Raw genomic sequence first — 21,215 nt, 5'->3', positions numbered from 1 at the left:
GAGTTTAGTAAAGTTGCAGGTTATAAGATCAATGCGCAAAAATCAGTAGCATTTCTGTACACCAATAATGAGCAAGATCAGGAGGAAATCAAGAAACAAATTCCATTCACAATAGTAAATAAAAAAATCAAATATTTAGGAATAAATTTAACTAAAGATGTAAAAAACGTATACACTGAGAACTATACAAGACTGTTCAAGGAAATCAAAGAAGACCTAAATAAATGGAAGAATATTCCTTGTTCATGGATAGGAAGACTAAATATTATTAAGATGTCTATCCTACCAAAACTGATCTACACATTCAATGCAATCCCAATAAAAATCAACACAGCCTTCTTTAAGGAACTAGAAAAACTAACTATGAAATGTATTTGGAAAGGAAAGAGGCCCCGAATAGCCAAAGACATATTGAAAAAGAAAAATGAAATTGGAGGAATCACACTACCTGACTTCAAAACATACTACAAAGCTACAGTAGTGAAAATAGCATGGTATTGGCAGAAGGAGAGACACACAGACCAATGGAATCAAATTGAAAGTTCTGATATAGAACCTCATATATATAGCCATATAATATTCGATAAAGCCACCAAAGCCTTGTTTGGGTTTGTTGAATTTGTTGAATTTGTGGAATTTGTTGAATGGCCTATTCAACAAATGGTGCCTGGAGAACTGGATATCCATATGTAGAAGAATGAAAGAGGATTACTATCTCACACCTTATACAAAGATCAACTCAAGATAGATCAAAGACCTAAATATAAGAGCCAAGACCATAAAGACCTTGGAAAGCAGTGTAGGGAAACATCTACAGGATCTTGTAATAGGAAATGGCTTCATGAATATCACACCAAAAGCATGAGCAGCAAAAGAACTAATAGATAAATGGGACTTCCTCAAAATTAAAGCCTTCTGCACCTCAGAGGAGTTTGTCAAGAAAGTAAAAATGGAACCCACACAATGGGAGAAAATATTTGGCAACCATATATCTGATAAGAGACTTATAACTTGCATATATAAAGAACTCATGTATCTTGAAAATAAAAAGATAAACAATCCATTTAAAAAATGGGAAAAAGATTTAAACAGACACTTCTCCAAAGAAGAAATACAAATGGCTAAAAAGCACATGAAAAAATGCTACAAATCTCTAGCTATCAGGGAAATGCAAATCAAAACTACAATGAGATACCATCTTACTCCCATAAGATTGGCAGCTATGAAAAAAAAAGAAGAATACAAATGCTGGAGAGGATGTGAAGAAAGGGGATCACTCATCCACTGCTGGTGGGAATGCAGAAGGATCTAACCATTCTGGAGGACAGTTTGGCAGTTTCTCAAAAAACTACCATAGATTTGCCATATGACCCAGCAATACCACTGCTAGGTATATACCCAGCAGAACTGTAAACAAGGACACAAACCGATATATGTACACCAGTGTTCATAGCAGCATTGTTCACTATCGCCAAAAGTTCCAATCAACCCAAATGCCCATCAACAGATGAGTAGATCAATAAAATGTGGTATATACATACAATGGAATACTACTCGGCTGTTAAGAACAAATACACTACAAACACACGTGACAACACGGATGAATCTTGAGAACCTTATGTTGAGTGAAGCAACCCAGGCATTGAAGGACAAATACTACATGACCTCAATGATATGAAATAAGCAAGCTGCCTCAGAGAGCTAGAGACTGGAAGATAGGCTTACAGGAAATTGGGGGGTGGAGGAAGGATGTGCGCCGACATCTACAGGGGTGGAATCTATGATGAGCTGGTGGTAAGTATGAGCACAAAGAAGAGATAAAATGGGGGCAAGGGGTTGCCTTTGGGTGGGGCTTTGTGGTTTTGAGGGGGGCTGGGGCTGGGCAGATGGGTAATATTGCCCAAAAATTTGGGGGGAGGGAGGGGCAACATACGAACATAGGAGAGTGTCAGGTGTTGGTTGAGAGTAAAATGCTGAGAAAATCATATCAAAATATAATTAGGAGGGTTACCTGTTTAGGATGCTCGGAGGGGATGGTCTGATGTGGGACAGGCTCTTGGGGAATGTCTGAATGCTCATTTTGCCAGGGTGGGTTGTACCAGTGGGTAGAGACCCAAGTAGTGAGAGTTGGGGTGGACCCACATCCTGGGGAGGACTAATGCCATCAAAAGAGGGAACTGTATCTCTCGAGAGAAAGGGTGGCTCCCAGGGCATTAGGGCAGTTGAGCAAGTCAGGCCCTGAACACTGTTGCAAGTATCTCTGGATGTGGCTCCTCGGGAAATGGAGATTGGCTGTCGCTGTGGGCCCCAAGGAGAGGGGAAAATGGATGTTGAAGGGATGGAACCAAGGTAAATGTGGGGGTAAGAGAGGAGTTTCGCGAGAGTATACAAGGATGGATATAAACATGTAATATTACACCAAATTATGACATGTAATATTATGACAGACTAATAATGTTAACCATAATGTAAAACATAGGATAACTAAAAATTTAGAAAACTATATATCCTAAAGTATGGACCACAATGTAAGCACAGATGTCACCTTGTTTGAAAGCTATTGTCTCAGAGTCTGTACATCAGTTTAAATAAATATGATATGAATAAGTTATAAGATTATCGCTGTGGAAGGGACAAGGTTTTATGGTGGATGTGTGGGAGTACTGTATATTGTATATATGAATTACTGTGATCTAAGGCTCTTGTGAAGAGAAGCTCAATAATTAGGAAAAAAAAAAGAAAAAGATAGGATGTGGAATTCTTCCAAATCAATACGTATTCTAGATCTAACCTTTAAACTGATCGCTATATTCCATTTTACTAGTAAGGGAACCTGACATTATATTGGGCTTCGCTTTTCAGGAAGTTTTGGATCACAGAGTGGTTCAACAATGGAGGTGGAGGAATAGTGGTATGGGGATGTTATTGACAGGCGATATATGGTTAACAGGGAGTTATACAGGGCATATGTCCAGGGTGCATGGTAATGTTTGGATATACTCATATGGAAACAATTAAAAACAACAGCGGGGGGGGGGGGTACTGGGTTCCTGACTGGGGGTGCTCTGTTGTGGTCCCTAGAGGAGCAGTGGCAGTCCCCCAGGTGCAACGGTAAGAACCAGGAAGGAATGAGGGCTCAGCAGTGAGCCCTTGATACTAATGACTATGCTTGTGAGCCTATACGCCTGAAATATAAGAACAAGGCCTAGAGCAGCACTGTGCCTGGGAGTTTCCTCCTGACAGCCTTCATGTTACTCAAATGTGGCCAGTCTCGAAGCCAAACTCAGCATGTAGATGCAGTGCATTCCCCCCAGTGTGGGACATGACACCCGGGGATGAGCCTCCCTGGCACCGAGGGATCACTACCAAGTACCAGCTGATGATGCAACTAGAAACTGACCTTGAATTAAAGGTTCAACGCGGATCAGCAGAATATCCCTGTCTACATATAATAACAGGATTTTAAAATGCTGTTTGACCTAATGTAAGGGGGAAATGGAAAGGAGAAATGAGTTTATATGGCTATGAGTCTCTAAAAAAGAGTCTGGAGGTTGTCAGAAGGATTGCCCTTATGCACACCTGAGCAGAGTCTCAGAGACAGATAAAGTAGATACAACCCCAGGTATTGGTTCTTTTGAGGGCTAAAGAGACCCACGGGTTCTATGGTCATGGCAGATGGGGTTCACTGCCATGTCAGTTGGCCCTTCTTTGGAGCTGGTGTTTCTGCGTGATGGAACTGGACTCAGGTGGGATCTCTTTTCACAAGACTTTCATGATACTTTACTGGAATTGTAGTTGGTGCTGGGGTTTAAGATATATCTAGGGGATTTGAATCTCTGGACTGACAATATGATAGCCATGCCCTGAACCTCAACAGACTTCAACTCCTACACTCTGATTTATTGGACTTACCCCACTCAGCTAACATGGAGTTGAAGAATGTCAACCACCACACAATGGAGCCTAGAGTGCCTACAACTGAAAGCAGGAGGATTGCATCCAGTATCCATGTGGAATCTAAGCCCCCTCTTGACATAGAAGTGCAATGGACACAACCAATCCAATGTCCACAGAGAAAACGTGGCATTGGTGTGGGAAAAGTGGTCATGGTGGCTGCTGGGTGCGGGGAATGGGAGGAAGAGATGAGATGTGGAGGCGTTTTCGGGACTTGGAGTTGACCTGGGTGGTGCTTCACGGACAATTACGGGACATTGTAGATCCCCCCAGGGCCCACTGGATGGAATGTGGGAGAGTATGGAGTATGGGCTATGATGTAGACCATTGACCATGAGGTGCAGCGATGCCCAGAGATGTACTTACCAAATGCATGGATGTGTCATGATGATGGGAGAGAGTGTTGCTGTGGGGGGGAGTGGGGGGTGGGGACAGTGGGGTTGAATGGGACTTCATATTTTTTGAATGTAATATTTTTTAAAAAATGAATTAAAAAAAGTGCTTTCCTACTGTGTAGTTATATTTGTTATTAGCCCATAGTTAATTATTATCCTTACATATAGTTCCTACCACTATAGCTCTTGCTTTTAGGTTCATAATCAATGCATGCTCTTTTAAATTTGTATTTAGGTATTTGTCACCCAGAACTTAACTAACATTTGGAAACTAAATCCACAATTTTAAAGTTGGCTCTGTTAAATGTCATCTTCTTTTGAAACCATAATTCTACATTGTTGAGTTGTTTGTATAATGTCTCTATATTCCAAAATATAATAATATAATAATAAGCTTCTTTCTATATCTCTTACTACAAACTACTCACAAAACATGTGAGCAGAAGTAAGAGACTAAAAGCCATGTCATACAACATCAAGGTGCTTCTTTTCTGCTTGATATTGATTGAATAGCTGAAGTTGCATTCCATCAGAGATGAATTTAACTTATATGACTTGCATTGTGTTCTCTGCACACTACAAATAAGAGAGAAAGAATACCTGCAAATAGTACAGGTTATTTCCCCCTTCATTCTATTCAATACATGCCTTATGGTTTCAGTTCTTTTCTCATGGGATTCCCCATTTTCATGTAGTTCTTAGTTTTGATCACTTTATTACTCTGAGTGTAACTCTAGTTTCAAAAGATTTTTTTTTTTTTTTTTGGATTAAAACATGATTCCTAACTGTGAGCCTGCTACTACATACAATGCCCACTCACAGAACAAATGATTGGTTCCAAAACTGGAGGAAAAATTGGTTGTGTTGTTCTCACTGAGACTCATTAGAACAATTTCAAGGGCAATTTTGACCATACATCATTATTACTCTACATATAAGTTGTGATGCCATCAGCTAGATATGACTCCCATGAACAGTATAACATGATTTAATCCACAATCCCCATCTCGTCAATGAAGATATGATGCTTAATTTTTGATGAAAGTCAAACTATCTCATTCTTTGGCTTTTCCCTAATTTCCCAAACTAGAAACATTGCCATAAGTTAAGTCAGTGAAATGTTACTATTACCTGCAGTTGTTTACCAGTTCCTAGCTATCCCTTTATTTTCTCTGTGATAAAAAAAAATGTGATGTTTTCTAACCCACTTAATTTTTATTATTTTCTAGAACTCCTTTAAAAATAAGGTAGATTTTGTCACAGATTCAAGTATGAAACGAAGGAACAATACTAGATACTTCTTAAGCATAAGTTCAGTTTTTTCAACCTGTAAAATGCTTAGCATCAGCCTTCTCAATCTCTACTTATGCAGCTCAGTTTTCCCATGAATCAAATCCCATACTTCCTTCGAGGCCTAGGCAAAGATTCAGCATTTTCACAAAGTTTTTTCTTAATAACAATGCCTTATGGTAACACATCCCTCTCACAATTTATTTATCACTAATAAAATTCTCCTTCTCTGTTAAAGAAGGTTGCTTTCCAAGGAATCATTCATTTATTCAATAAGTATGCATGGAATACAAAGAATAATCCAGGCATCATGTTAGGTACTGTGAACAAAGACATGCAAAACAAACTCTCTTATTGTCTACTCTCTTTCTAAGGAAAGTACATGTAAAATTATCCAAAATAAAGTAGGGCATTGTTTAAGATAAAGAAGTGCTAGATGCCATAAAAGCATGCAGTAGTTCCATTCCCAGACTTCACACTGGAAATTGCCTGAGGACTTTTCAATAAATACCTGTGCCTTGGTCTCATGCCCATAGTCTGATTTACTTGGTACAGAATACAGAATTTAGGAATGAATATTTGTCAAACTCTTCAGGTGATTGCAATGTACAGCCAGAGTTGAGGACTACAATTCCTCACTTTAGCGGAATGCCAGGGGTAGAGCCTTATTTTATAAGGTTCTGACACATGACCCCCTTGCCAACTGTCAGTACTTCATTGGGCTCTTTCACTTTTCACCAAGGATAGTAATAGTCAAAGAGGTATGAAAAAAATGATTTTGCTTTTAGCATCCATTTTCTTGTTGGAGCTTTGGTGCTACCAGGACATGATAAAACTTTGGGTTCTCTGACTGCCAGGAAGAGCAGCCTCCAGAATTTTTTATCTATAACTCATTTAATGAATTGAAACTCAAGCTGCAGAAAACTTCATCCTAATAAGATAATGAATAACATCCAATTTATTCCTTTTACCAGCCCCTTTCTATGTGATATATTAGCCTTTAGGATTTGCCTCCAGTTTTTCTCTAATTTAAAAGATGGTTTTCTGAGTCCAGGCACTTTCATTTTTTAAGCAAAAGGTGAACAAATTCTGTGCATACTATGGATGGATAAAAATGAATACTTTTGCTTGTTAATTATGCCTATGCTGCCAAAGTATAAAATTAGAGGCATTATTATCTAAGTCAGGCCAAGAGAAATATTGTTTAAGGTATTGTTGGGGATTGACTCATTTTCCCAACAAAATGATATGTTCAGGTTATAACCACTGGTCTGTGGGTGTGAATCCATTTGTAAATAGTATTCTTGAAGGTTTTATTAATTAAGGTGTGCCCACACTGAATGAGAATGTGCTTTAATCCAACATGACTGAAGTCCTTATAAGCAAAAAATATTGGGCACAAGAAAAAGTCATGGGGAAAAGCCCGAGGCTGAAAGTCAATGGAACCTGTAAAAGAAAGGAGAAGATGCTCCATGAGACTGAAAAGTCAAGGAATCCCAAAGACTGTGGTCAGCCGGTAGATACTAGCCTCAGGGGGAGGAAGCCTACCAACCTCTGAAACTGTGGACCAATAAATTGCTGTTATTAAGCTGATCCATTGTTTAGTATTTCTTTTAGCAACTGAGGAACCAACACAGTTTTACAGGTAATTGAGGAAATCAAGATGTTTTTCCACCCACAGAGAATTGCCTTATTTTCTCATCCTTCATCACCCTGTCCTAATTTTATTCCATAAAGACCCTGAATTTTTTTGTGGTATTTACTTCTTTTTTTTAAGCTCAGTACTCTTAGGTGTAAAAAAACGAGAATCTGTGTCAAGTAAAAGTTAAAACTATTAGAAGCTGGCAATTCACTAGTCAGGACAATGCAATTTAAAACACCAAAAAGATAACAGGTTTTATAGATATTGACATATGTTAGCAATTATGCAATCATTCATTTCCCACAGATTTCTTTTAATAGGAAACTTTGGAAAATCCCAAAAGAATTGACCGAGTCATTTAAACCACAACAGGTTTCTCTCAACATCGAAACCATGGGTAAGAGTGGGCGAGCATAGTTTTGCATTTTTTTCAAGGCAGGGATGGACAGCCTGGGTCTGACTGTGAAAAACTGTGGCTTCCCCTCCCAAGAACGCCTTCTGAACGGCAGTCAGACCTCCTTCTCGAACCAAGGCATCCTGGAAACCGCCAAGCAGAGGAAGCATTTTTTCACCATGACATGGGAAAGGGCCACAGAGATCCAAATGCAAACGGACATTTCATGTGAGTGAGTGAGCCTACCCCCGCTTGGCTTCTTGCCTAATTCAACAGGCACTTAGGTGGCTGAAGAGGGAAATTTTTGTTAAAGTGAATCCAGCCTCTGACTTGGACACGGAGCCTCTTGACTGGCAGCAGAGTTCCTTGTGCTAACTGGCAAAATCAGAATTTTTTTTTCAAGTTGTACTTTGTTTGGTTTTGAAAAATACCTAATTTCCTGGCAACCGTTTTCTTTCTCTAGTGGATAAAGGGGAAGCTCTCTTCCATGTCCACTGTATAACACTTCTATCATCTTAGGAATTCTTTTTTCAAGCAGGCAGCATCCTTTAGACTCAGTCTGACACTCCACGGCCTCCTGACAGCTGGCTTATAATCAAATGGTCTTAGGGAAGTCCTCCCTTCCCTGATTGTGTATGTCAGTGGGAGTCTGTTTGCTGTCATCAGAAGGTTCCTCTTATATGTGTGACCATGGGGGCCATGTGTGTGTGGGTGTGTGGCTGTGTTTGTATAGGGGGTCGGCAGAATGCCTTGTTTTAAGCTTTCAAGCATATTCAGACAGTGATTGAGAAAATTTGATTTTAGGGTAGTACCCCTTCCCTGGTTGCTGCCTGGGAAGCAACATAAAATCTCTTCTAATGGGCCACCCACCATATTGATGTGACACATCGCTGTGCTAATTAGAAAAAGGCAATCATTCCCCTTGGTGGCAGAGTGAATTGCCACAGTCTATGGATGGCAGGGGTAGCACTACAAACAAAGTCTGAAAAAATTACATATCCATACTTAGGAATTCATATTAAGATAATGTTCAGAGCTATAGACAAAGATCTATTAGGAACGGTTTTCATCTTGAAAGAAAAAGGAAAAATAACTTAAATGTCCAGCATTGGGGAAAAGGTTAATCAATTATGATATATCAATTGAATGGGATATTATGTAGGTGTGATTTTAAAGGATATCCATTGACATAGGGTAAGGATTTTGACATGGAGAGTGGAAAGAAAAGAAGGATAAAGAAACTAACACAGTTCAATCACAAGTTTGTATAAATACATATGTAGAATTGTGTAGAGTTAATGACTAAGAGGAAACATATCAAAATTGTACCAGCGGTCATCTGTGTACACTGGCATTCCAGGTAAGATGGTGGATGGATGCGTGGATGGATAGACAGTTATAGATAGATGATGACATCATATTGATTATATGATAATTATATTGATATGGATGAAACTTTCATTGTAATGAGTTTATTAGACACAAAAAGGAAAAATGTTTACCCTACCTTTAATATTATAAATTATAAACATATCCATAGTTGAAATATATTTAAGAAAACATAATTATTGTTTAATGGTGTAACAGCCACAGAATAGAAATAACTTAATACCAGATAAGAATTTCTGGAGAGGGCAGAGGGCAAAGAGATCATGTAGTGCCACTCTCTACTTTCCCAGGTGAGAAGTATAGAGAGTTGCTATCCCTTTATGAAGGCTACATTTAGTTTGTGATGAATCCAGAATGAGCTGGAGCTCAAAGCTTATTTCAATACAGCATTTTGTATTTTGTTGTTCTTCCTTTGTTTACATTTTGCTCAGTGATTTTGGCTGAGTTTGGATTATTTGGGTGGCATATTTACCTCCAGAATGGTCATTTTTCTCCTTGTTCTTGCGGGTGGTTTGACATTCTGAATTCAAAACGTTGTCACATAAGCAGCGCTCTTACACCTTGTGCAGACAATTTCTGACAAGTGTTGATATGTAGCATGAGTTTTCTGTCTTTGAACCTGTTGCTATTTATATGCATCTGACTTTGAACATGGATGGTTTTGAATTAAAGACATTCTAATAAATGCGAGAAAAACAAACCAAAAATAAATTATATCCAATCTAGTAACACAAAAATTCTTTATGAAGGTATTTTTTTCAACACAACCACAGAACATGGTAAAAATTCAACAAATATTTGTTGACTGAATTAGTGAATGAATGATGTTTTTTGAAACACTTTCCTGATGGTATAGAATTATGTATAGCTAGAATTGACAACAATATTTAAATAATTCACATGGGTCTCCCTTAAATAATATATTATAAAATGAAATTTCTTGACGCACACAAGGGAATTTATTTTTGTTTAAATACTTCTCTTTCTCAGTGTTTAGACCTTATGTTGCAAATATTAATTGTGAGACTGTCCCCTATAATACTTACCTTACAATTTGGTTGATGAGTATTTGCAATTTTTAAGTAGGGAATATTTAAGGTAATGACTTCTGAATATTTATTAACTGTATTTTAATGATCCATCTTTTTTATTGTAAACATTAAAATCTTTCACAATTCACTTTATAAATGTGGTTTTAATTTTTTTGCCATATTCATGGATGACTTTTTTTTTTAAGACATTAAATGACTGAGGTTTAGGAAAAAAAAAATTACTGTGCTAATCTTCAGATATTTCTCTTCTTGATATGGCTGCTAAGTCTAATCAGAGTAACCCAGGCCCTAACACAGTACTTTTTTTTGCCTTAGTGCTCCATTGAATTATTTGAAATCTGGTGTAAGAAACACATTAAGCTTCTGCCCCTGTTTAACACTTTCAAACACACACTGATTTTTTGAAAATAAGTCACAAAATTGGCCTCATGAAAAGTGAGGTGATAACCCCATATAGAAGGACTTCAAATGTAAAACAAGGCCTTTGTTAGCATAATGGATTTGTTTTTGGGATTCCTAGAATGAAAGATTCAGGCATCTCTACGTCATGGACTATTGGAATGCCCAGAGTAGGACTGGTGGATCTGGCCCAGAGAGACAGAGTTGTTTAGTTTGACCTTAAATTCTTTTAAAAAAATGGGAAATGTTACTTAAATTCCAAATTCTTTTGATAGAGTGGAGGATCTGGCAACACTGGGTTGTCATACTTTCATGACACTCATCGGCTGGTATTGGGGAGCGGCTGCCTCTTCATATGAAGCAGGGGCCCTTCAATTTGCCCACTCTGCCTCTAACAGAGCCTGCTTCACTCATATTAATCTATTAAGGCATTTTTTCCTTTGTCAATGTGGACATTTGATTGTTACACCCATGGAGCACATTGCCAATGATACTTCCCTCTGTCTCAGGTATTTTTTGGTAACCTGACTCAATGTTCAATCCCATGTGGTATCAGAAAGTACACTGAAATGTCAGTAGGTAATTTCATTCATATCCCTTTAAGTTTGAATTAGGTTTGGCTCTGTGCATTTATTTCTCTCTTTTTTTCTCTCTCTCTTTTAAGGAAATGATGCAAGGTTTCCTAAGAAGTTTTCCTGGCTGCTGTAGTCCTTGTTGACCTCCGTCTTTTCTGAACTTTTGTAGCATTTATTATCTCTATCTAAAGAATTTAGTTCTTAAGTTTAGCACTCTTATTTTGCTCTAGATTTCCTTTGAATGTGTCAGACTTTTTTCTCCATGAAAGGCAGGGATAATACCTTTTACTTGCCTAATATTATAGACCCTGGTGGATCTGCGAGAGTACTCACGGATTTAAACAAGAATTGCCATTTCTTTATTCTTTAACCTAAAACATTAACATTTTTTAAAAACCAAATTGTTAGTTGAACTGTAGTACATGAACTAGAGGGCCAAGCAAGTCAAATAATACCAATTCCTTTTCCATCTCTGTAGCAAGAAATATTTTTAACAAATCTAATACAAAAATTCAAGTTTTGCCCTGAATTTTTATCACCTTAGACATTTCTAACTACCACTTCTGAGCCAATGTTTTCCTCTCTTAATTTCTCTATTAACTTTAATTAGGCTCATGAGTTTGCTGGCCAGGTGGGTTTTCCCTAAACACCCACAACTCTATTTTCCAGGCTAGCAGAAGAATCAAGTTAAGCTTCAGATTTGTGGCAGAATCTAACATTATAAACCGTGAAAGGTTCCAATACCACCAGAACTCATTTCATCCACTGAGGATTTCAGCAGGCAGTGCTTTTAATAATCCAGGCCCAGCATTTTTCAAGGAATATTTTGGGATCCATTTTTGAAAGCAATATTGCTTATGATTCTACAGCTGGAAGATTTCCGAGGAAATAATATTTGTCCTCTTGAAAACATGCTTGGTCTGTATGGCATAAAGAACATAAACAATTCTGAGCAACCAGTTTTATCTAAATTTTACCCAAACTTATCTCTAATAATAATTTTCTAACAGCATTATCATGGTGACATGAGAATAGAGTAGGATTAATTCCAATTTAACATTTTATTTTATTTTATTTTTGTCCTTTAGGAAACATAAACTTGCCTACATCATTTTTATATTTGAGTCCATTAAAATAGTTTTCATTTGTAATTTTCTTACTAAAATTCTTCAACAAGGATCAGAACAGAACTGAAAATCTTCCTGCGATCCTACAGGGCATTAGATGGTCTCAGGTACTGACTGCTGGTTTAATAAAAGGATAGGATTTCCATTTACTCCAGGCAGGCTTAATGTATTGTTCTCAGAGTGAGACAGTCAGAATGAGTCAGGAGCCAAAGAATACACTTTATAGACACAAATAATCGTAAATTCAGAATGTCACCTTTAGGCAGAGGCATTTTTATTATTGTTAGTGGAGCTGCTGAGTAGGTTTGATGTTTTATTCTCTTGAGGACTCAGTGTTCCCGAGTCCTGGAGCCCTGTCTTTATCAGGCTCATAAGGAGGGAGCCCAGCCAAACTTGCTTCCTATACTTCTCTATGATTGATAGCAGATGGCATGCTTTAAAATAAACCTATCCATTAGCAGTCCTCAGTGTTTTTACTCACGGCATTTACAACTGTCTCAAGCAGAAAACACATTCACTCCACGAGCTAGTTTCAGTCCACAACAGCTGTACAGGTGCAAATCTCTCATTAACTCTTAAATAGTAGTGAAATAAACAATGGTTTTTCTTTGACGTTATTTAAGGGAGTATACTTCAAAGCTGCTGTGGAATTACTCTCCCCCACAATGGAGCTTCAAAGGGTGGAGTATTATTCAAAGTGAACAATATTATGTAACAATATGCTGTGCTTAGGAATGACTATATCATGTGGGTATTATCGTTTAAAAGTTTGTTTCCATGCACTCAGATCTAATTGAAAAGTTGAAAATTACCAGTCTCTCAGGAGTGTTTCTGAAGATAAAGAAGAAATATTCAGCAAGGGCAGAGCGCAGGTCCAGGGTTGCGCGCTGTGTACATTTTCACGTCCATCTTCCTCCTCTCCCTGTCCCTGCTTGCAAAGGAAGAGTTCATGGTAATACCACCTACCATATGCAGGGGATTGTTCTGGAAACTTACAAATTCAATTCGTTTAAATCTGTTAACAACAATTCTTCAAGAGACTATTATTAATATACCCATTTTATAGATGAGGAAGCCACTAGGTTATGATACTTGTATTATAATTTAAATTGGGAAATTTCCCAGGGGTTTCTGGAAAGGAGAAGTCAAAAGCATGGATTCAGAAGCCACACTACTTGGGTTCAAGTTCCTGCATCATCATTTACTATCTATATGTTCGTGGGCACAATATTTGCTAGCCTTCTTTCTCAGTTGTCTTGTTATCGTAGGGTCCTATTAAGGCTTATAAAACCTACCTAAAGCTGTTGCTGTGCTGACGGAATGAATTAGTGTATGGATTATACTTGGAACAGCATCCGTACTTAGGAAGTGTCATGTAGGTCTTAGCCATCGCATCTTAATCACCATCATTACTAAAGATATTGTAAATTGACATTAAGCCCCTGATGTAAATTAGTCTTCTCTGATTATCTTCTACCTCTGGGACACTGTGTTGTGAAAAATTTTAACATCCAAACAAAACAATTCATTTGTTTTTGTTTCACACTTTATTAATCAAACACATAGGTAGTTGCCAATCGTTGACTCTGATCAGCATGAAGTAATCGGAGTTTTCATATGAAATTGATATGATTTTGTCCTAAAGCAGAGTAATTTGACACTCTAGTTTTAGCAGCCTTATTATTGGTGAATGTGTTATTCCCTTAAGCCTTCTGGAATCATGAAACGGTTAATGGAGTTCCTCATTACAACCCTCCATGGGTCCCCTTGGGCCCCTGATGCCATTAAAAGGTAAACTTGAGCCAAAATCTCTCCTCTTTGGGCAGTTGGAGAGGTGAAGTAGTAAGAGTCATAAAATATGCCTTATGCCTACCCTGCCCCATGCTATTTTTTTCAAAGGGTTGTCTGTATTAAAGGTTTTTCAGATGCCAGCCCACAAAATAGCTCCTTGCCAGTGATTGCTACTAAGAACACTTAATAGGTAACGTTCCAAAAAATATGGTGGAAGGAGCCCAAGTGTGTGTGAGGTACCTCCATTACATCCCATCTTCATTGTTCCCATGTGTTTCTTCAACAGGAGTTTTTGGAGAGAAGATTGCTTTCTTGCCCTTTCAAGTGTACTCAAGTATGTTTTAGAAATAATACACCTGAATACAAGGTGGAAATAATAAAAGAAAATTTAAGCAAAGAATAACACCTATTAGGACTAGGTTATTTTACATTGGTACAGATATCAGATATCCAATTTATACATTTGCCATGACTATTTGGTTACCCAGAATATTTCATTTGGATTTTTGAAAAGTAATTCTATATTGGGTGCAGTTATAGAAGGTAAATGTTGGGCAAGTGGATATTCCTTCCCTCTTGCTGTAAGCTTCAAGGGAATATGGCTAGTAATTTGAGATTACTCAGAGGCCCCTTAGTGTGCAGTTTGAGAGGAAGTACATTAGTGACTCCTCTACACTTCATTACTCGTTTCAGTATCACACTGAATGGAAGTGAGCCCGTTCAGATTTATAAAACTCTGTAAGTGGAGAGAAAGAAGACTAAGAAAGGGGACCTTACAGGATTAAATGTCTTAAAGAGAAACTAGGTTTTAGTAAGAAATGATATTTTCTTCAGAAAGGTAGATAGATACTAGGAACTTGAATCGATTTAAGAATAGATTTAAGCATTACAATTTTTTTGGATAGAATAAAGTGGTTCATTCTCTCTAAGACTGTATTTTTGTTGATTTTTAAGTGTGAATTAGTTACATCTATTGTAGAATTCCACATACTTAGCATTTGGTATGCAGTGGTGGTGGGAAGGACGGGGGACTGCACATCAGGAGACCTGCATCCTACAAAGATGTAACTTGACATCTGTCAAACCCTGGGCCAATTACCCCAGCTCTTTATTCCTAAATATAAGCTCCTTATGTTTAGAGGGTTGGATAGGATCAGAAAGGTGCCAGGTGTATTTCATTTCTCCTTCCCATGGCCGTGCCAGGCAGCAGTAACTGGTCACAGCGCTGGCCTAGCTGAGTTGGTGTGATGCCTCTGAATTCTCCAGCAGGCTTCCTGTGGCCCCATCACCCAAAGTGAACTTCAAAAGAGATGTTAGCTATCCGTAGATGGTCTCTAAAATCCAAATGTTCTAGGTTATTATAATGCTTCCCACTTGGAGGTGGTTTCTAGATTTAACTGGGAAGATAAACAGTGGAGAAATAGATAATTAGTTCATGTTTTGGTGAACATGACAACAGTACTCGTGTTTTTATATTGTCTTCAGTGACTGTACAGATATGAGGGATGCTTCTTTTTAGTCTCATCTCGCCACACTTTAAAAAAAAATTTATAGCTGCCATTTTAGAACTGCTGAACTTATTTTTTTTGGTTACTCACTTGGCTCCTTATTGTATTTAAGCTTAAAATATTTCATACTAGTTTATACTCAGTCTATGTTCTCCTCAATCCATCCAAAACTTTGCTCCCAGTGTTCTCTTTAACAGCTACTAATCCCTTTAGACCTTTTTGTTATTTGTTATTTTGAAGACTTGGCCTAGTTTTGCTGAAAAATTGAAAGTCAATCTTTCTAGGGACTGCACATTTGTCTCTATCCTTCTCTCATCCCTGTTCATTTACTGGAAAATTTAGGAAGTTAAGGATTATTTCCAACCCTGGGAACAATTGGGTTCTGTGCATCAGTCCTGTGTTAGAATAGATAGAAGTTACCCAGAACTTTCCAGTGTGAATAGCAGCTATTTTTAAATCAGGAAATCAAACTTAGTTTAGGAACATCATTGATAAATAACTAATCTATTGAATTACCTAAATTAGCAATTTCCTAAGAATGTATTGAATTTAGCATCACTCCTAATACTTAAAAAATATATATATAATAGCAGATGGGAAAAGCAAACTAATCAGTTCAGAACTTTATTATGATTATACCTTTCAATAGCACTTTACATTTTATGGTGTGCTTTCCAGCTGCTATTACCAATGATTCATTAAGAAAACATGGTCTTGTGAATATAATTATGAGTTAAGACTTAGAATACATATCAGGTTTTCTCTGAATCTACCTCTATAACTTGAGTAACAATGACTGGTTATCCTGTTTTTCTGCAGTCAAGATTTTATCTCTATAAAATGGGTTCAATATTGTTAATTTTGCTTGTGTGTGGTAAAATAAATGGTACCTTAGGCCATTTGTCCTAAACTCTTTAAGAGAAGAAAACCATAGGTAGCATGTAAAATGCTGCTTAACGATGATCATCTAGGAACTTGGTTTCCTACCCGTTTTCCTTACTAACAAAGAAATAATGGATTTATCCTCTAGCCAGAGGAGTGACTGGACAGTAGCCAAAGAGTTGTGCTGAATTTCCAGTGGTGTTTGACATTGGCGTTCATCAGTAGGCTTTCTTGTCACTTGCGCTCAGCAAAATGAAAAAAGCAAACAGATATTTTTTAAAATGCTGAACGTTTAGCAAATTAACTGTTATAAGGCTTCATATCCAAAAGAAAGGAAGCATTGTCATAGGATTTATAATAAACTAAATATACATTGAATATATATATATGTGTGTGTATGTATATACACACTTTAACTTGAGGGAAATATAAGCAAATATATTAGCAGTAATTAATGCATAATACTTTAAATCATACTTTATTTGCAAAGTTAATTTTTCTGTTGCATGTTTGCAGTGGGGCCATCAGGGCATTAATCAGCTAGTTTTGAACAGCTGACTAGAAGTTTTGATAAAAATCAGTTCAAAAAACTTGCTGGTACAATTTCCTCTTGAGAAATCATCTTGTAACTATTCCCAGAAAGATTTAAAAACCAGGAAAAATTTTTTTTACAATAAACAAAATAGCTATATAACTTTATATGGAAGCTTTATTTTCAAAGGATCCCTGGATGCTTGTAAACTGTTATTCAAACCATATACAGGAACCGCTGAAGCACAGTCACATTTTAAAGCCAGAAGAGGAGCTGAAATGTCAGTTGGAAAGGACATTCCAGCTCTGGAAAAGGTGTGGCCTTCAGGATCTAACAGCGGTTTTCTGGCTCTGTTTCTGCAGTGCAGTGTGGGAGGAATGCCTCTTATGCCGAGCTGCACAAGGCCAGGCTGTCTTGTTATGGAAGGTGAGAAGCGAAGGAGCATATGGTAGTAGAAAGAGGAGGCATGGGAACGGACTGTTCCCATGGTCAAGTGGCAGTGGCTAGAGCACAGTCACCTGTGGTCGGGGCGCCTGCTGCAGGGGTAGAATAACACTGTCCCAGGTATTATTGGCAGTTACTTAAATTGCCAAATGAAAAACTCTTCTCCTGTGGGAGTTTTTGTAGGAAAAAAATATAATGACATCAGATTAGGCTGGTGCACAATAAAGAACCAGAAATTACTAGTGCTAGATGGACTCTAGAGATTATCGAGCCAAAGGCCTTCATTTTTTTCTGAGAAAGCTAGGACCCAAAAGAGAGGAAGTGATTAGAGCATTACCTTAGATCAATAACAGAATCTTCCAGTTGGAAGAGACTTTAGTGATGAACTAGTTACACCTCCCACTCAATTATAGAATGACTTCTAACACATTTCTAAGAGTTCTCTTGGCAATTGACAGACCATCTTAGGGCCTCAAAGTGCAACCAATCCTGTTGTTGGAGGTCTCCCTTTGTGAATAGTCTTCAGAATGCTCATTCTTTCCCTTTTTTAAATGGAAATTTATTTATTTTGTGTCAGCTATTAAGCTACTCTGGATCATAAAGGATGTTAATAAAAGAGTAGCACCTCTCATTTATTGGGATCATGCTACATGCCACTTACTAGGTACTTTACATGTCTTACTGCTTTTATTCCTCACAACGAGTCCATGAAGTGATGAAGTGGATCCTGTTATTTTCCTCATTTACAAGTGAGGAAGAGAGAGCAAGCAACTTCCCAAAGGCCAGGTTCTAATAAGTGTCAGAACTGGGCTTTGGGGAAACGGACTTTGGCCCAGTGGTTAGGGCATCTGTCTACCACATGGGAGGCCCGCGGTTCAAACCCCGGGCCTCCTTGACCCGTGTGGAGCTGGCCCACGTGCAGGGCTGATGCGCGCAAGGAGTGCCGTGCCACGCAAGGGTGTCCCCCGCGTGGGGGAGCCCCACGCGCAAGGAGTGCGCCCATGAGGAAAGCCGCCCAGCGTGAAAGAAAGTGCAGCCTGCCGAGGAATGGCGCCACTGACGACAACAGAAGCGGACCAAGAAACAAGACACAGCAAATAGACACCAAGAACAGACAACCAGGGGAGGGGGGGGGGGGAAATTAAATAAATAAATAAATCTTTAAAAAAAAAACAAAACAAAACTGGGCTTTGAACCAGGCAGGATTGTTCTAGACCTCATGTCCTTAACCCCAAAACCATGCTGCCCTTTGAGTCACCAGCTAAGCAGGTAAGTGAACAATGCAATAACTGGTTATTATTAGAACAATGGAGGAGATAACAGGATCCTGTAGAGGCTTAATAGGGCACCCTCGTTAGCCACAATGGTTAGGGAGGACCTCTCTGAAGGGAGGAATGGCGCTGAGGAACCAGTTAAGAAGAGCCAGAGTCAGAGGGAAGAACAAGCGCAAGGGCTCCTCCCAAGAAAGGTGGGGAAAGCCTGAGGGCTTGGAGACCAAACTTTCTTTGTCTCACCTTTCCTAAGTTAACTCTGCCCTTTAAACTAAGTAGAGTAAGTCAAATCCCTCCCTAACATGAAATTTGTTTTGGGGTTGTATCAGGCAGGGTCCTACCAGAGAAAGAGAAGCAGGAGGAATTGGCTTACACATTTGTGGCAGCTGGCTAGGCAAGTCTGAAATCTATAAGGAAGGCTCCAGGCTGGAAACCCTTGAGCAAGAACTGGCACTGGGATCCACAGGCAGAATTTCTTCTTCCTGTAGAACCACTCTCAGTACCAAAACCTATATTAGTTCTGTAGGACCGCTGTAACATATTACCAAAAACTGCACATCGTGCTACAATAGAAATTTATTTTTTCCCAGTTCTGGAGACCAGAAGTCTGAAATCCAGGTACCAGTAGGGTTTCACTCCCTCCAAAGCCTTTAGAGAAGAATCCATACCTGATTCTTCCAGCTTCTGGTTTCTTTAGCATTACTTGTTTTTCTTGTCTTATGGCCAGACCACTTCAATTTCTTTCTCTGTATTTGCACCATCTTCTCCTCTGTGTGTCTTATAAGGACACTTGTCATTGAATTTATGATCAACCAGGGTAATCCAGGATGAGCTCATTCCAAGATCCTTAACTAAATATATCTGTAAAGACCGTTTTTCCAAATAAGGCTACATTCTCAGTTTCTGGATGTTAGAAGGCGGACATTTCTTGTGGCACTACCACTCAATTCAATACAGGGATAAATTAGACTCTTTTCCTTGAAGAGTATTATATAACCTTTGGTCACAATTTCAGAAACACTTTTTTTTTTTGTTAATAAAGAACTTTGTAAACATTATTAGTTTTGCTCTTAATCTCTGCTCTTTTTATTTTATTGTTTCTATCATCTCAATTGCTGCTCCCCCTATAAATATTGATGTCTGTTAAAAATTACTCCACTGATCTTTGGCACCTTAAGGGAAAGAACTGAAATGTATTCAGTGCCTGCTATGTATCAAGCAGCATGGAAAGTAACTCTTAGGCTTTAGCTCATTTGAATCAATTAAATAAGTTGGTTTATTAAATCATTTTACACATGAGAATGTTGAGGCTCAGGGAGTGAACAAATTTGCCTGATGCTATCTGGCTGGTTAGAAGACTACCCTGGCTTTCAGTGATGTGTCTGCTAGTTTACAACAATCGCTCCACTTCTTTCTACCCACAGCTCGTATGTATTGTCTCATTTATGACAGGAGCTTCCTAGGACAGGGTAGGAAACCTCAGGTTGAGTTGGGGACCTGAGGAAAAAACATACTTCTTTCTAGAGGGAGATATATAGGCAAATGTAGTATAGTAGTTTGAGCACTCATGCCCCTACAAAATATGCGTCCCTCTTCTTCCAGTTGAGAACCACAGAATGCTGTAACAAGGAGTTCCTTATGAAATGCAGTACATACGCACTTACAACAAAAGCAGCAGTAATTGTATAGTGGCTAACATTTACAGAGACCCTACTATATGTCAGGAATGCTATAGTAGCACTGGCATGCTAATTCATTTAATTCCCCCAACAAGGTCTCTACTAGATATTGTTTATCCCAATTTTCAGATGAGGAAACTAAAGCACATAGGAGTTGACTGTTTTATGATGCCCTCTCTCCTTCATGTGGTAGCATCTCTAAAGTCAGAATGTGTCTTGTAATTGAGGGTGTCTTATCTCAGTCATGGCATAGTTGTCGTCATCTATTTATGGCATGCTCTTGTAATAGGTGATTATATTGTTTTGCTTCCCTTGAGTTATATGTGATTGATGAAACTACAAATGTCAGGTGTAATTGCCATTTAAAATGTGTTCCTGTGTTGTTGTTTCAAAACTTTCTGTTGACACCTTCTGATAAGATCAAGACATAATACACAAAACCAGCAGAATAGTTTTGAGTGATTTGAGAAAAAAGTTAGAGATTGAAGTGTAGCACTGTTAAAAAAACCTGAAACCACCTCAGTGTTCTTGTTGGCACATAGAAGCCTATTGTGTGGAAAAGTTCTAGGTGATAAGCAAGGGCTCATCCAGTTTGGCCCTACTTTTACTTTCCTAATAGTACGTATAACAATCTTCATTGTTAGAAAGCATGACATCTGAGATTTAAGGAACTATGATGAATTACTTGATCAAACTCACATAGAAAGTAACTGGTAGTGTTCAGAATCACACCTTCTAAAGAGCAGATCTAGGGGTAAACCCAGGTGCTCCAGACGCAAGACTGTTTTTTTTTTTTTAGGTACTGGGGCCAGGGATATAACTCGGGACCTTGTATGCAGGAAGCTCATGCTCAACCGCTGAGCCACATTGGCTCCCGAGTTGTTTTTTTCA

This window comes from Dasypus novemcinctus, chromosome 7, assembly GCF_030445035.2.
Source record: "Dasypus novemcinctus isolate mDasNov1 chromosome 7, mDasNov1.1.hap2, whole genome shotgun sequence".
Taxonomy (NCBI): domain Eukaryota; kingdom Metazoa; phylum Chordata; class Mammalia; order Cingulata; family Dasypodidae; genus Dasypus; species Dasypus novemcinctus.
This window is presented reverse-complemented; position numbering follows the sequence as displayed.